The sequence below is a fragment of the Lathyrus oleraceus genome, chromosome 6 (genome assembly GCF_024323335.1).
Source record: "Lathyrus oleraceus cultivar Zhongwan6 chromosome 6, CAAS_Psat_ZW6_1.0, whole genome shotgun sequence".
Taxonomy (NCBI): domain Eukaryota; kingdom Viridiplantae; phylum Streptophyta; class Magnoliopsida; order Fabales; family Fabaceae; genus Lathyrus; species Lathyrus oleraceus.
Window position 1 is genome coordinate 270,695,987 of NC_066584.1, and position 18,251 is coordinate 270,714,237.

Sequence of the window (18,251 nt, forward strand, 5' to 3'; positions counted from 1 at the left end):
TGTAGTCTTGACATGTGATATCAGCCTTTTGCAGGTTGTTTAATATGGTTGTGCAAGATTTATTCAAGATGTCAGACCCGATGTTACGACATGTGCATACAGAACATTCAGTCTGAATGTTATGTATTTTGTTGTTGCGCTTTTCATGCAAGTCTTTATGTGCTTATGTGGAGATTGCATGCATTATTCAAGGAGTAATTCTATTTAAAGCCAGAATATTTTGTTTCCCAAAAAGGAATGATTCGTTGCTATTTCTTATGGAATATTCAATAAATAGAATTAGGGGTTCATGCTGCCCAGGCCCATTTAGAAAGCTTCTATTTAAAGACTTTGTAAACCCTATTTTACTGACAGAAAATACGAACATGAAGTGAGTGAGGATTAGGGTTTTAGTGTTGTGCGAGTTTGTGAATTGTGAGCCATTCATCCATCTTGTTGATGTGTGAATTGGACTGAGTATTTGAGTTATAATTTGTCCACTCTAAGCTTTAAAGTACGAGTGTATTTGTTTACTTAATTGAAGCTTTTAAGCAAGATCAAGTGTGTGTCCTTGAAATGTGTCTTCTTTCTTTTTGATATTTGTTCTAGTATCACTGTTGTGATTGAGAGGGAGTGAGTAGGGTCTCATGTCTAAGAGTTCTTAGATAGAAATCACACGGGTAGAGATTAGGTGAAAAGACTGTAACTTGAAGTTGTTTACTAAGAGTCTTTGAACTAATTCTATTTAGTGGATTTCCTTCCTGGCTTGGTAGCCCCCGGACGTAGGTGTGTTTGCATCGAACTGGGTTAACAATTGCTTGTGTCATTTTTCAATTGTTTCTTGATTTTTATTCTGTTCATATTTCACTTGTTATTCAGATATTAGTGTTGTGACATTACCTTCGACATCTCATATCTGATACCATAATTACAATTGGTATTAGAGCAGGCATCCTGGTCTGGTTCTGGGTGAGATTTTGGGACGTTACTTTCTGGTACTATGGACAGAGACGAACGATCTGTAAATAGACCACCAATTCTGGATGGATCTAACTATGATTACTGGAAACCTCAGATGGTAGCCTTCTTGAAATGTTTGGACAATAAGGCTTGGAAAGTTGTTCTAACAGGCTAGAAACATCCTTTCATTACTGAGGATGGAAAAGTTACAACTGATAAGAAGCCTGAGGAAGAATCGACCAAGGAGGAGGATGAACTAGCTCTTGGAAACTCTAAAGCATTGAATGCTATAATGGGATTGATAAGAACATCTTCAGACTGGTGAACAATTATGAGGTGGCTAAAGATGCTTGGGATATTCTCAAAACCACTCATGAAGATACCTCTAGAGTGAAGATGTCTAGATTGCAGTTGCTTACTACCAAGTTTGAAAATTTGAGGATGAAAGAAGATGAGAGTATTCATGATTTCCATATGAATATTCTTGAGATTTCTAATTTCTCAGGTGCCCTGGGTAAGAAGATGTCAGATGAAAAGCTTGTGAGGAAAATTCTCAGGTCACTTCCCAAAAGATTTGCCATGAAAGTGACAGCCATAGAAGAATCTCAAGATATCTGCAAGATGAGAGTGGATGAGCTAATTGGATCCCTCCAAACATTCAAGTTGGGAATGAGTGACGGATCTGAAAAGAAAGTCAAAAGCATAGCCTTTGTGTCCAACACTGAAGTTAAAAAGGAAGAAAGTAGTCAGGATACTGATGAAAGTATGTCAAATGACTTAATGCTACTTAGAAGACAACTCAACAAAATCCTGAAGAGGATGAATGTTAAGTCAAGGTCTAATGTCAAGAACAACTCATTTGACATCAGTAGGTCCAATGATGCTGGAAGAAGAAGAAGATCTGAAGAAAAATTCAAACAGGGCAAATGAATTCAGTGCCATGAATGTGAAAGGTATGGTCACATTAGAACTGAATGTGGGACCTATTTCAAGAAACAGAAGAAGAGTCTTGTTGCTACTTGGTCTGATGATGACTCCGAAAGTGAAACAGAAGGAGAATCTGTCAATCTTGTGATTACCCTAACTGGGAGATATGATCCTGATGAAGATTCCAGCGATGATGAATTAACCTTTGATGAATTAGCTACTTCTTACAGGAAGTTGTGTTTCAGAAGTGAAGAAGTGTGTCAACAAGTGGAGAATCAGAAGAAACTAATAACCCAACTAGAGGCTGAGAAGATAAAACACTTAGAAATCATTTCTAACTTGAAGATTGAAGCCTTGTTCTTGAATTCCAAACTGGATGAGATGACTAAGTCTGTCAGAATGCTAAACAGTGGATCTGACACCTTAGACAAAATCCTCCAGGCTAGAAAGATGATAGGAGACATGACTGGCCTTGGGTTCAATGAATCTTCTCCTGATTGTAGTCCCTCTGATAGCAAACCAAAGATGTCATATCAGGTGTCTCAACATCACAAGGGAAGACAACATAAGCACTCAAAAGGAAAATACCAAAGATGGACATGTCATTACTGTGGGAAATTTGGTCACATAAAACCATTTTGCTTTAGGTTGTATGGTTATCCCATTCCTACTCATCAACCTAGACTCAAACAACACATCTCTTCTAACAGAAAATAGTGGGCTCCTAGGGTTGGTGCTACTAACTTTATATCTCACACTTCCTTCAGAGTCTCAGCCAAAGAAGATTGGTACTTTGACAGTGGATGCTCCAGACACATGTCTGGAAGCAAAAATCTGTTGGTTGACCTTCAATTTCATGTCACCAGCTATGTAACTTTTGGTGATGGAGCTAAGGATGAAATAAAGGGGATTGGAAAGCTAAACTGCTATGGAGTTCCTAACCTTGATAATGTGTTGCTTGTTAAAGGATTGACTGCAAACCTGATCAGCATCAGTTAACTATGTGATCAAGGTCTCAATGTGAACTTCACAAAAACTGAATGCTTGGTTACTAATGCAAAAAATGAAGTGATTATGAGAGGAGTCAGATCTAAGGACAACTGTTACATGTGGATTCCTCAAGAAACTAGTTATTCATCAATATGTGCTCTAGCTAAAGAAGAAGAAGTGAAAATATGGCATCAAAAACTGGGTCATCTGCATCTTAAAGGGATGAAGAGGATCATATCTGTTGAAGCTGGCAGAGGAATCCCAAAATTAAAGATTGAAGAAGGAAGAGTATGTGGTGAATGTCAGATTGGAAAGTAGACAAAGATGTCACATCAGAAGATCAAACATGACACTACATATAAAGTGCTGGAACTTCTCCACATGGACTTGATGGGGCCTATGCAGGTGGAAAGTCTTGGTGGAAAAAGGTATGCTTATGTTGTGGTGGATGACTTCTCTAGATATACCTGGGTGAATTTTATAAGGGAAAAATCTGATTTGTTTGATGTGTTCAAAGACCTTTGCCAAAGACTTCAAAGAGAAAGAGAGAGTCATGTCATCAGAATCAGAAGTGATCATGGGAAAGAATTTGAAAACAATAAATTTGCTGATTTCTGTTCATCTGAAGGGATTGAACATGAGTTCTCTTCTCCCATTACCCCTCAGCAAAATGGTGTGGTGGAAAGGAAAAATAGAACTCTCCAAGAATATGTTAGAGCTATGATTCATGCTAAGAAGTTGTCTTACCACTTTTGGGCTGAAGCTATGAACACTGCTTGTTATGCTCACAACAGAGTAACCTTGAGAAAAGGGACCTCAACCACTTTATATGAAGTCTGGAAGGGAAGAAGACCTACTGTCAAATACTTCCATGTGTTTGGTAGTAAATGTTATATCCTGGTTGATCGTGAACATAGAAGGAAAATGGACCCCAAGAGTGATGAAGGAATATTTTTGGGCTACTCAACAAACAGCAGAGCCTTTAGAGTCTTTAATTCCAGAACTAAAGTTATGATGGAATCTATCAATATTATTGTTGATGATCAAGAGACAGATGTCACAGACGATGTTGAAACATTTCTGAATGATGCCCCAGCTGAACCTTCTGATAAAAGTAGTGAGAGTGAGTCCACCCAAGCTGAACCTGAAGCTGATCAAGTAAACAAGGGACCCTCTATCAGAATTCAGAAGGATCATCCTAAAGATCTCATTATAGGAGATCTAAATAAAGGAGTCACCGCAAGATCAAGGGAAGTGATCTCACATGCCTGTTTTGTGTCAAAGGTTGAGCCTAAGAATGTTAAAGAAGCTTTAACTGATGAGTTCTGGATCAATGCCATGCAGGAAGAGTTAGGCCAATTCAAGAGAAATGAAGTATGGGAATTGGTTCCAAGACCTGAAGGAATAAATGTTATTGGAACAAAGTGGGTATACAAGAATAAATACGATGAAAAAGGTGTGGTTACTAGGAATAAAGCAAGATTAGTAGCTCAAGGATACACTCAAGTTGAAGGAGTTGACTTTGATGAAACATTTGCACCTGTAGCTCGTCTGGAGTCCATTAGATTATTGCTATGAGTGACATGTATTCGGAAATTTAAATTGTTCCAAATGGATGTGAAAAATGCCTTCTTAAATAGCTACTTGAATGAGGAAGTATATGTTGAACAACCAAAGGGATTCACAGATCCAAATCTTCCAAAGCATGTGTATAAGTTGAGGAAAGCTCTTTATGGGTTGAAACAAGCTCCTAGAGCTTGGTATGAGATACTCACAGTGTTTCTTATTGACAATGGATACAAAAAGGGAGGCATTGATAAGACTTTATTTGTCAAAGATGAAGGAGGAAAGCTCATGATTGCTCAGGTCTATGTGGATGATATTGTGTTTGGTGGGATGTCAAGTAAGACGGTTCAACATTTTGTTGAACAAATGCAGTCTGAATTTGAAATGAGTCTTGTTGGAGAACTAACTTATTTTCTTGGCCTGCAAGTCAAGCAGATGGAAGATTCTATCTTTCTATCTCAAAGTAAATATGCCATGAATATTGTTAAGAAGTTTGGCATGGATAATGCAAGCTACAAGAGGACACCTGCTCCTACTCATCTGAAGTTGTCTAAAGATGAAAATGGTGTCAGTGTGGATCAAAGTCTCTACAGAAGCATGATAGGGAGTCTACTATATCTTACAGCAAGTAGACCTGACATTGCTTTTGTTGTAGGTGTATGTGCTAGATATCAAGTTGGACCAAAGGTGAGCCATATAAACCAAGTGAAAAGGATCCTGAAATATGTCAATGGCACTTGTGACTATGGGATGCTATACACTCATGGATCTGACTCTGTGTTGTCTGGCTATTGTGATGCTGATTAGGATGGAAGTGTTAATGATAGGAAAATCACATCAGGAGGATGTTTCTTCTTTGGGAACAATCTAATATCATGGTTTAGTAAGAAGCAAAATTGTGTTTCTCTGTCTACTGCTGAAGCTGAATACATAGCAGCTGGAAGTAGTTGTTCTCAACTGTTGTGGATGAAACAAATGCTGACTGAATACAATGTCACACAAGATGTCATGACATTGTACTGTGACAACCTGGGTGCTATAAACATCTCAAAGAACCCTATTCAGCACAGCAAGACCAAACATATTGATATCTGTCACCATTTTATTAGAGAACTTGTCGAGGATAAGACTGTAGCCTTAGAGCATGTTGCTATTGAGATGCAGTTAGATGATATTTTTACAAAGGCCTTGGATGCAAATCAATTTGAATTCCTGAGAGGGAAACTAGGGATTTGTATTTATGAAAATTTGTAGCAATTAATATGGAGTGGAAAAAGTAATCAAATTATTGTCTATGTTCCTAAAATAAAGTGCCCCCATTATGGTAGATCATTACCTTGTATTGGAAATACCATCTATTCCATCTTCACACGCTACCCCCATAACCCCATTACCTACTCCAACTCTTCCATCTTCCTTTTCCTTCTCCACAAACCTCTGCTAGGGCAACTTTACTTTTTCCAGAAAAACTCCAAAATGTCACAACATCAAGATACATCTGCTTCTAAAAATACTAAGTCTACTCCAAAAGCTAGTGTTCCTCCCATGGGCATCCCTGATGATGAGATTCTGGATGTTGCTCCTCTCTCTGTTATTCCCGGCGCAGACATTGATTTGAACCAACCAATCTCCATTGATGCCTCCGCTTCTGCATGTTCCAATCAAGGTAATCCCTCTAGTATCCCGTCTGGTTCAACTACTGTCACTAAGCATAAGGAAGGAACACATTATACTGATCGTGTTATAAGAGACCTAGTTACTAGAATTCTTAATGAAGTCCACTCGGTGAAGGGGGTATCTATTCCCCTTGCTCAAATGTATCCCCCTCCTGAGGTTGAACAACCTAGTGGTAAGGGTGACGATTCCTCCAGTTCTGAAAAGGACTTGGCTGCTAAAGGGTTGCGCTCTCTAGGGCAAACCGTGTCTGACAAAGGGAAATTTATGGCCTCTAAGACTGCTAATGTTTCCCACTCTGAGAATCATGATGATGCAAATGTTATGATTGATCTAGAGGATGGTAGCTCTGATGATCAAGAGGAAAGCTTGATTCATCACATAAAGCCAAGTGTGGCTAAATGCATGAAGACTCGCAAAGGAAAATCTATGGCTGAACTTATGTCAGCTAGAAAGGCTAAGAAGACTGTTGGTATTGGTCCCTCCAAACCATGGAGCAAGGTTAAAATAAAGAAGAGGAAGGTCAGAGATGATTCTGAACCTGAAGAGGATGTTGAGGAAGATGTCCTTGACATTGTAACACCTCAAAATTTGCCCTCCTCTTCTTGGGACTAGTTTATTACATTGCATTGTGTCGCAGCGGGATTTTTCACGAGATTAAGTATTGATTGAACTTAACCCGTTTGAAAAATATTTTAAATGCAAGAGTCGCCACCGTCTTTTATTTTATCCAAAAAGAGGAAGGGAAAAATAACGATAAATCCCTTTAGAGTTACGGGTTCGGGGGTTGGTTATGCAAAGGGAAGGTATTAGCACCCTCTACATCTGTGGTACTCCACAGGAACCTTTTTGCTTATGTTTATGTGAATGCTTTGCTTTTTTCGCTTTGATCGTTTGATTGGGGAGATGAGAAAAGAACTTGATTTTATTGTTTTTGGACTCGATAAAGTCGTAGACTTCATGCCTACGTATCTCCAAGGCGCAATGGAGAAATCAGAATCCACGTAGTTCTCCCAAAAGAAAAGGGGAAAGTCTGTTTTGTTGATTTTAGATTGGCGTGTCTTGCCATCTCTTGCTCGACCTAGGCGGGGGGCTTCGAGACTGACACGTCCTTTTGAAAATGTTTTTAAACTGAAAAGCCAATGCTGGCAAAAGATTTGAATGAGCCTAAACCCTGAAACAATAAATAAATGGGCTCATTATAAGGAAGCCCAAGAGTAAGCTTGTGAGTGTGTGAAAAGGGTTTCTTAAACGGCGACCGTTGGAATCGCATCGGGTTTCTCTTTTTTGGATTTTTCGATTTTTTAACATAAAACGTGAACAATACGATTAAACACACAATACAGAACATAAAAAATGCGAGAAAGTAAATTAATACAACACAGTTAGCTATGAATAGTTAATATTACGAATAGTTAGTGGAGTTAATCGAGCTGAAACTGAAACGAAACGGTTAGTAACAACATAAACAAATATAAAAAAACAATATAAACATTTACTTTAGACAAAATAAACATTTGATATAAATAAACATTTAATTAAAATAAACATTTAAACAAATAATTAATTGAACTAACATTTAAATAAAACATATATGCAAAATAATAATAAAAGATAAACAATATTTAGTAAACAAAAGTAATATATATATATATATATATATATATATATATATATATATATATATATATATATATATATATATATATATATATATATATATATATACATATATATATATATACATATATATATATATATATATATATATATATTAAAACACATGTCGGCAAGCCGAAACTTTGCCGATTTCAGAGATAAGTGAAGAATATTACCTTGTGTGAAGAGGATGAACTTCTGATCGTCCAAATGATCGACCGAAAGCTGGAAACCGTCACCGACGCAGTGCTGGCTGCCTTCGTGAGTACCTGACTTCAACGTCGCTCTTGATCGGTGAAACGACGCCGGAATGAAATGAACCTTGGATATTTGTGACCTGGACTCAACGAACTTCAAAGATATGAAATCGGTTTTGTGTTTCGGTGAATAATCGGGACGATTTTGGGTTACCGAAAATGAAGAACAAGTGAAATACGGTAATGCTTTTGGAAAAATATTTCTTTTCAATTCTCTGTTTCTCTCACCACACGTTTTTTCCTTACTGATTCACCTTCCTCCCTTCTTTTTTTCTTACTAACCACCTCTATATATATATATTTAGATTACTTAAACAATAAGAAACCTAAAAAATATCTAACATAAATTAATAATATATATTTAGATTACTTAAACAATAAGAAACCTAAAAAATATCTAACATAAATTAATAATATATATTTAGATTACTTAAATAATAAGAAACCTAAAAATATCTAACATAAATTAATAATATATATTTAAATTACTTAAACAATAAGAAACCTAAAAAATATCTAACATAAATTAATAATATATATTTAGATTACTTAAATAATAAGAAACCTAAAAAATATCTAACATAAATTAATAATATATATTTATATATTATATAATAATAATAATAATAAACTAATATAATATTAATCCTAATTAAATAAACTAATTAACAACTAAACACAATTAATATTAAGCACAAATAATATTAAACGGCACACGATTAAAATACGATAAAATCGAGCGACACGAACGCGATAAAAACGATGACAATTTGCACAGCAAAACAGACAAATTGATAAAACCAATAAACCAGTAAACCGGTAAATCAGTAAAATCAACAACACGACTCAAACAGACTCGATTAAATCACACGGCACAACACGTAATTAAATAAACAACCCTAGGCAATAATAAAATCAACACGACATCACGAAAACGCTGACAAACACAATCACAAATAATCGGACAATACGAAAACTCTAATATATTCGAAATACAGTCAAAATACCGACAAACAAACAATTAAATAGATAAAAACGCACAAAACCTAATCGAAGCGATGCCACGCACAAAAGAGATAAGCGAGATAAATACGAGGCAACGATATCGGCCAGGTTTTGCTAAAACAACGAAATACAACACGGTAAGCAACGAAAACACACAAAACCTAATCAAACCAGTTGTCACGCGAAGTTTAAGAAATTGAGATGAATACGAGACAACGAGATTAATCAAGACGTGGTCAACAAAGCCAAAGTCAAATTTTGGGGTGCGACAGATGCCCCTATTTAATTAACTTAGGCCAGATAGCCGGAGGCTATCGAATGGCGTAAGGTAATTAAATATGACAAACGCCACAAAATTTGACCGCAAATGCATGTATGCATGATGCAAAAGACAGACAGACACAGAGACACAGGAGTGCCAACTCTACTGGGGAAGGACATACACCGACTCAATGAATGAAGGTAAACACTGAGAATACTCAGCTGGGGAAGATTCGCTACCTATTCATATATGGAAAATAGGAGGAAAAGAGATATCGACTCAATGTTGACGATACATCACTATCTCATTGATGAAAGTGGGAAAAGATCAATATAACAAGAGTACTGATGTGACAGTACATTACCAACTCAAAGATGGAGGTAACAGAAAAGATGAATACCAACTCAAGGATGAAGGTATAACAAGGGCATAATAAGAATCGAACTGCGTTAACTCATGGTTGACAGCTCACTACCCACTCATTGATGAGGTAAACAGGACATGCCAACTCAAAGTTGAAGGCAAGCTTCAAAAGATTGATAATAACACTGCTAGGGAAATCAAATTCCAACTCATTGATGATGGTGTAGATGAAGAATCAGATCTAAGGATCATTGTGCAGACTTACAGTTGAATGCACACTACCAACTCATTGATGAGGTGGACAGAGAAATGCCGACTCAAAGTTGAAGGCAACCACCGATTCATTCACAAAGGTGTTTAAAAGAATTTAGAACATATTCTCCTGGAGATGTTTATCATTACCGACTCAAAGATGACGGTGGAAGGACAAAATGTACCTAACTCATAGATGAAGGTACTCCATCAACTCAAAGACGAAGATGGAATCAGAAGTTATCTGTGCAGACTCAAAGATGAAAGCACACTATCAGTTCAACAAGGATCAAACATACCCTACTCATAGATGAAGGTACTCCATCAACTCAAAGACGAAGATGGAATCACAGGAAAATGTGCGAACTCAAAGATGAATGCATACTACCAGCTCATAGATGAGGGCTCACTATGTACCTAAATCATAGATGAAGGTACTCCATCAACTCAAAGAAGGAGATGGAAACATAAGAAAATTGTGCTGACTCAAAGACGAAAGCACGTTACCAGCTCAAAGATGAAGGTAACAGGATAAAGTGTACCTAACTCATAGATGAAGGCATTCCATCAACTCAAAGACGAAGATGGAATCAAAAGAAACCTGTGCAAGCTCAAAGATGAATGCACACTACCAGCTCATAGATGACGGTACTTCACCAACTCAAAGACGAAGGTGGAATCAAAAGAAATCTTGCTAACTCAAAGATGAATGCATATTACCAGCTCAAAGTTGCAGGTACTTCAACAACTCAAAGACGAAGGTGGAATCAAAAGGAATCTGTGCTAAACTCAAAGACGAAAGCACGCTACCAGCTCAAAGTTGCAGGTAGAACCATGGAACTTTCTGTGAGGATGTTATCAACTCATAGATGGAGATAGTAATTAATTTATCCGAGGGATAACAAAGGTTACCACTCATGGATGTAGGTAACTCAAGTTTGTAACGGGTACCGACTCAAAGATGAAGGTATAAAGGACTTGGACACAATATCTGTCATGTCTGTTTTACTGAATGAGAGTCACAAAGACTATATTGTTGCCTTCTTTTACTGGCAATTTCTGAGCTTTATCTGGAGACACGAGGTTCAAACTAGGATAGAACTAGAATGAAACGGTCAAACAAGACTTCAACTGAAGAGGAATGAACTCATCAGGATTTACAACTGAAACAACCATCTTCCACGAGGCATAGATCTCTGTGGGGAACATGACCAATAAAAGGTGTTTTGCTGCTGTAACACCCCAAAATTTGCCCTCCTCATTCATGCATTCATTTAGCATTTCATATTGCATTTCATCATGTCAATCAGAATTAGATCCAAAAAAAATAATAATAATAATAAAAAATTTTAATTAATTAATTAATTAATTAAATAAATAAAATATAATAAAAAATTTTGGACTTGGGTCTCTCTCATTTGAGCCCACAAAACCATGAAATTCAGTCTATAAATACCAAGGCTTCACTTGAGAGAACACAGAACAAAGGGGGATTTTGAAGAGAAGCAAAATACTCTGAGGTTTCCTTGGAACAAAACCCTGAGGAAAAAGATAGTGAGAGAAGACCTAACGGAGTTCAGAGCAGCCTCCAAACCCCGAAGGAAACTCAACTACACAGAATCACCTCTGCCTCACATAAACCCTGAAGATTGTTTTTTAAACCTCACGGGTGCAACTCAATTTCAATCAAGCTCTCCAATCAGGGCTCACATGACTTTTGCAGGGATAACTTGCGTGGTTTCCCACTTTATTTGTGGGATAACCCCTGGAGGTTCATTCCGATTACCTGTACTGACTCACTTTTCTTTGATGGCATTAGCTTGGAAGGATCTCAGGGTTTCCCATTCCTCTAATTGCTGTTACTTCGGATCTTTATCCGCGTGGTACTTTTACATTTTTCCCGCATTTTACTGCTTTCCTAGCTGGAAGACCTCGATAGGAGGCAACGTTTAAGCCCCTTGGTGGCATTTTACTTTGAGATACATGTTTTGTGTTTTGTATTCATATCCCTGCAGGTAGCGCGGTTCCTTCGTCAAGGACTGCCCTTTTTCCCTCGAGCATCCCAAACCCTAAAACCCAAAGCAACACGCCAACTCCTTCTACTACAGGCGAGTAAGTCTCCAAAGGTCGAGCATCCGGTAGATTGCGTAGTAACGTCGTTCGTCCAAAACCCAATCCATAACCCCGTAGTTAGCCGAACTACGTTTTGCTCTGATTCTCAGGCCAGATGAGATACGTAGGCATAAGACGCGATGTCTTAGCGAGCACACATCCCCCCAACCCATAGGTCAGCCGAGCTACGAAGACTCTGATTCTCATATTCAGATGAGATACGTATGCAGTGGATGCGACATCCACGCGAGTCATTTTCATTTAACCCTTTTTTTTTTTGGTAAACAGCACAAGATAAACCCACACCCTTTAGACAAGAACTACAAAAGTGGATCCCGTAGAGTACTACGGATGCGTAGGGGTGCTAATACCTTCCCTTCGCATAACCGACTCCCGAACCCAAGATTTGGTTGCGAGACCCCGTCTTGTCCTTTCCTTTTTCAGGTTTACTTCGAGCGTTTCCTTTCCCTCCTTTGGGATGAATAACGCACGGTGGCGACTCTTCTGTCTTTTTCTTTCGCCGGTTGTTTTTTTTCGCACTGTATTTTTTAGGTTGCGATAGCTGGCGACTCTGCTGGGGAAAAAGAAGTTGACCTCTTGCTGGTCCATCTGCCCTAAGCGAGTCCCTCCTAGCTTTTGTAGTTTGTTTGTTTATTGGGTGTTCATGCTTTTGTGCAGTTATTTATTTACCTGCTTTACCTTATTGCATTGTGTATATATCATTGCTGTTTCTGTTGGCTGGCTGCTTGGTGATCTTTGTGAGATGAGTTCTATACCCGAACTCGAGTGCACTTAAGATAGGAGAATGGCATAGTCCTGTCAACTTGTGTGGAGTATTCCTTAGCGAGTTGACTTGCAAGCCCATTCACTTGGTGGAGGTCATGTTGAGATCAATAATGTCAGATAAGTAAGTTGTGGTTAGACATTACTTGTTCCAATATAGACCTAAGAAGCCGAGGACCTTAGTTTACCAAACCCATCTTGGCCTATTCGTAGGACGTAGTGCGAAAGTCGTTCAAGTGTAAGATTTGATACGATTGTTACGCGATACTACACTCATAAGAGTCTCTCTTGAGAATATTGTTGGAATACGAGTAGTCGTTCCTCTGATAATATCCGAAAGATGGGATTATGACTATGGGAACCTTTTGTAGAACATGTTTGGCAGGTTTAAACCTTAGTACACTCCTTTTGGGTGGTTCTTAACCTAAACTCCATGCTCGTGACTTGCAACAAACCCTTGATTCATGGTTAATCCGATCAGATATCCTTAATATCAATGGAACTCGGGTGTTGATAAGATGTAAACCATAATCCACCAAAATGGATGGTTGATATTAAGGATAACATGATCCATCCCATGACCTTTGTTTGGTGTGCTCTTAATTTCTCTCCAAACAGTGCAACCTGACAGATGTTCAAGCAGATACATCAATTCTGATTGACATGCCTTTGCATTGCATAACATCATCTGCATATTTGCATCCAACATCTCATGCTTATTCATTTGCAGGGTATTCCCTTTCAAAACGGGGGTGCCTTAAAACTGAACAAGCAGTGCATCGCATACCATGCATATTAACCCTTGTCTGTTTTGCAGGTGTCACCGCAGTGTCTAATGTTTGTTCCCTGTATCAGGCAGTTATTGGTCCCAAGCGAGTCCACAGGTACCCGACAAAGGAAAATCGTCCTCAGCTAGCGATGGACCAAGTACAGAAAGAGCTGGCTGATATGCGTGAAAGGATGGATCAGTTCATGACATTGATGACTGGTATGGCAGCAGGCCAAGAAAAGCTGAGGGAATTGGTTGAGCAACCGAGACCCAATCCAGAGTTGGAGATACCAAATGCTGAGGGAAACCCTGGTAACCCTGAGAACGCTGATAACCCTGTGAACACTGGTAACGCGGGTAACGCAAATGCTGATGGAAACCCGGGTAATGTTGGCAACACAAGGAATGTTGGGAATGGTATTGGCGGAAGGTACGATGTGAATCAAGGAATTCGGATTAACGGGCACCCCGTTACTGAAGATTATCAGTGTGATCAATTTTCTTTGCACGACGAGGCCCTCGAGACCACTCGCCGTATGGATGAGCTTGCTGAGAAGCTCAAATCTTTGGAGTCTCAAAATTCCTTAGGCTTTGATGTCACAAATCTTGGTCTGGTTCAGGGAGTAAGGATTCCTCACAAGTTCAAACCCCCTACTTTTGAGAAATACAACGGGGCTTCTTGCCCACGCATTCATCTCCAATCTTATCTGGGAAGGTTGGGAGCTCACACGGAAGATGAAAAGCTGTGGATGTACTATTTTGAAGACAGTCTAACTGGAGCTTCTCGTGAATGGTATTCTCATTTGTCTCGTACTACCATCAAGAGCTGGAAAGACTTGGCAGAGGCTTTTGTCAAGCAATATCAATACAACTTGGACATGGCTCCAAATCGGACCTTGTTGCAAGGTATGTCTCAGACTGCCAAGGAAACCTTTAGAGAGTATGCTCAGCGTTGGAGACAGATTGCTGCGTCCGTCCAACCCCCTATGTCTGAAAGGGAGATGGCGGACATGTTCATGAACACTCTTCAAGGCAATTATATTGAGAGATTGGCTGCTTGCCCGTCAATCAGCTTTGCAGAGATAGTAATTGCTGGAGAAAGAATCGAGAGTCTGTTGAAGATGGGCCGAATCCAAGACAATAGTGCTTCCAACTCATCAGGTCCCAAGAGACTGTTTGCTGGTAACGGTCAGCGAAGAAAAGAAGGCGAGACAAGCGCTGTGTATGCCGGCAAAGGCAGGGGTAGAGGACGCCCTAATTATTATCAAGATCAAGTGGCCGCAGTCACTATTCCAACACCTGTTCCTCAACCGCAATGTCATCCGCAACAACAACCCAGGTACAACAATCAACGACAAGGAGGTAATCCGGGTCAACAGAGACACTATCAACAACGTCCAAGGCAAACGGATCGGGTCATCGAGCCAATCCCAATGCCTTATTCAGTATTACTTCCCAGGCTGATTGACATGAATCTGGTTACGTTGAGAACTCTGGCCCCACCAATCGATCCCAATAATTTGCCTAGAGGTTATGATGTCAACGCCAGATGTGCTTTTCACTCCAACGCACCTGGCCATACTACAGATAATTGCAAGGCTCTCCAGTTAAAGGTGCAAGATTTGAGAGATGCCCAGGCTATCAATTTTGCTCCGGTGCCTAATGTTATCCAGAACCCGATGCCAGCCCACGACGGGCAAGGGATTAATGCTGTTGAAGTGGTTAAAGCTGGTAATGCCCAAGGCTGGGGCAAATTTGTGGAGCCAGTCATCAAAGAAGACAAGTTTGGATTGGGGTATGCTCCGGGATCTCAGAAGAATGAAACCGGTACTCTCTCCAGCGGGGGTTTGGTTTCTCCCCACATCGTCAATGTTGCAGATGAAGACAAGGCTGACAGCGACTGTGACTTAGATAGCTGGATTCGCCCGTGTGTCCCGGGAGAAAAGCTCGACAATTGGTCGTCTGAAAAAACCGTCCGGGTTACTCTGCTGAAAGAGTGATTTTTATTGTTTTCCTTTATTACATGCATAATAAAGTCTTACACTTTGCCCAAGGTGTAACGGCTCATTTGTAGGGCCATCCATTTAGTTACGTTTCGCAATTATTTTTATCATCAATAAAGGACGGCTTTTGCAAACAATTTTGTGTTCTCTTTCTTTCAGTTTTTTTTACTTTTTACCAAAAAAATGGCAATGTTTCTTTTTTCGTTTTTCCTTTCTTTCAAAAAAAAAATCTCTCATTCTAAGGTAAAGCATGATCCTCCATCATGCAGAGCCGACCACCCGGATCTCACTGCTAACGACACTGCTATGGCCAAGTATGACTTCGACAATCCTATCTATCAAGCCGAAGAAGGGGCTGAGGAAGATTGTGAATTGCCTGAAAGGTTAGCCAGATTGTTGAAACAGGAGGACCGAGCTATTACACCTTATCAGGAGGTGGTTGAGACCATCAACGTTGGTATCGAGGACGACAAGAAAAAGATCAAGATCGGAGCAAGTCTACAAGCAGAGAGAAAAGACCGTTGATCATGTACTTGACTGTGTTAGAAAGGTCGATGGGTTGTGTGCTCGGTCAGCATGACGAGTCAGGTCGAAAAGAGCATGCAATATACTACCTTAGCAAAAGTTTACCGACTGTGAACAAAGATACTCATTGCTCGAGAAAACTTGCCGCGCTTTGGCATGGGCTGCTCGCCGACTAAGACAGTATATGTTGACTCACACGACTCTATTGATATCAAAAATGGATCCAGTCAAGTATATTTTTGAAAAGCCAGCACTTACCGGAAAGGTTACTAGGCGACAAATGATACCGACAGAGTACGACGTCCAATACACTTCACAAAAAGCCATCAAGGGAAGTGTCTTGTCAGACTATCTTGCAGAGCAACCGATTGATGATTACCAACCTATGAGGTTTGACTTTCCTGATGAGGACATCATGTTTCTCAAATCGAAAGATTGAGAGGAACCACTCCCGGAGGAGGGGCCTGACCCTGAATCCAAATGGGTTATGATGTTTGATGGGGCGGTCCACGTCAATGGTCGCGGAGTTGGTATAGTGTTGATCACACCGGAAGGGGGTTCATATGCCATTTGGTGCCAGAATAACTTTTCCCTGCACTAACAATGAAGCCGAATACGAAGCTTGTATCCTAAGACTTGAGGAAGCCGTCAAAATACAGATTAAATCCCTGGATGTATACGAGGACTCAGCTTTGGTCATCAATCAAACCAACGGGAAATGGTGCTATGCTGGAACTACGTACCCAGAATTGACGTATCTCGGTCAGAGACGAATGAAGAAAGCATTTGGTCAGAAAGTGCGCTCTCGGGAGTATCGAGTCGGTGAATTGGTACTCAAAATATTTCTTCCTCCCAACACAGATCACAGGGGCAAATGGACACCGAACTATGAGGGTCCGTACGTGGTTAAAAGGATTTTCTATGGCGGAGTTTTGATGCTAACAACCATGGATGGCGAAGGATTCCCGTCCCCTATTAACTCAGACGCAGTTAAAAAAAAATACTTCGCATAAAATAGATCCGCTGGACGATAAAAAGAATAGTCCAGGCAAAAAAAGGGCATCCCAACGAACCAAAAAAAAAGAATAAAGAGGTTCGGGCAAAAATTAGGGATATAAAAAAAGTGTACACCCGGTGAGTCGAAAACCCAAAAGGGCGGCTCAGGCAAAAATGGGTATCCCGGTGGATTGAAAACCCGAAAAAGGGGGCGATCCAGGCAAAAGTTAGGGAATAAGCGAATGACTAGGATCTGAGTTCATCAGTGTTATATCACCGTTTCATTCAATCCGGCAATCTTCGAAGGTTAAAGATCGACTAATCATCCACTTCAAAAAGCAAGATGAGCTGAGCGTCTTTAGGACATACGAGTCATAGCAGAGTCGAAACTCAGTGGGACCCTGTATCCCCATTACCATTAGGATAGTTCTTTTTTTTATAGCGATCACCTCTTTTCAGGGATCAGCTTCCTGATACCCTCGCCTATTCCTGGCACAAATTTTCTCCCCAGTAAGAGTCGAATAATTCAGTTAAAGAGCCTCTTTATTTTTCATTTATCAGTTTGTTTGCAAAAATGTCCGAATTTTTGATAAAACATATTGCATATGAACATAATGGTGGCTTTTGCAGATGATTTGCACAGGAAAACATTTAAAATTGCTTTGAATGTGCTTAATCCCGGACGGTGAATTCAAACCGAGTAATTCCCCCGAGGCATACGTGTATTTCTGGTTGCAGGTCACAGGAACCGGATGACAAGTCATGAATCCTCATCCCCAAGCGGTTGACAAAGTCTCTCCTCAGCAGAGCATGTTCCCCAATAGAGTTGACAGTATCCAGACTGTCTATCCCCAGTAGAGTTGACAGTATCCAGACTGTATATCCCCAGCGGAGTTGACGGTGTCAGACTGTATCTTCCTAGCAACAGCGGAGTGGTTGCATGCCCAACGGACAAGAGGGTGGTGTTCCCAGTGTTCATCTCATCCCCAGCATTATTTCTAACAGATTTGTTCTAATCCCCAGCTTAAGGGCGATTAGCAAGTTCATATCCCCAGCAAAGGTCGTTTCCTACGACATTTCCCCAAGAAGTGTTTTCCCCACAGACTCTCCTCACAGAGCCTCGCCGAACAAAGTTTCCATAGTTGATACTCCCCCCGCAAGGTCGACTT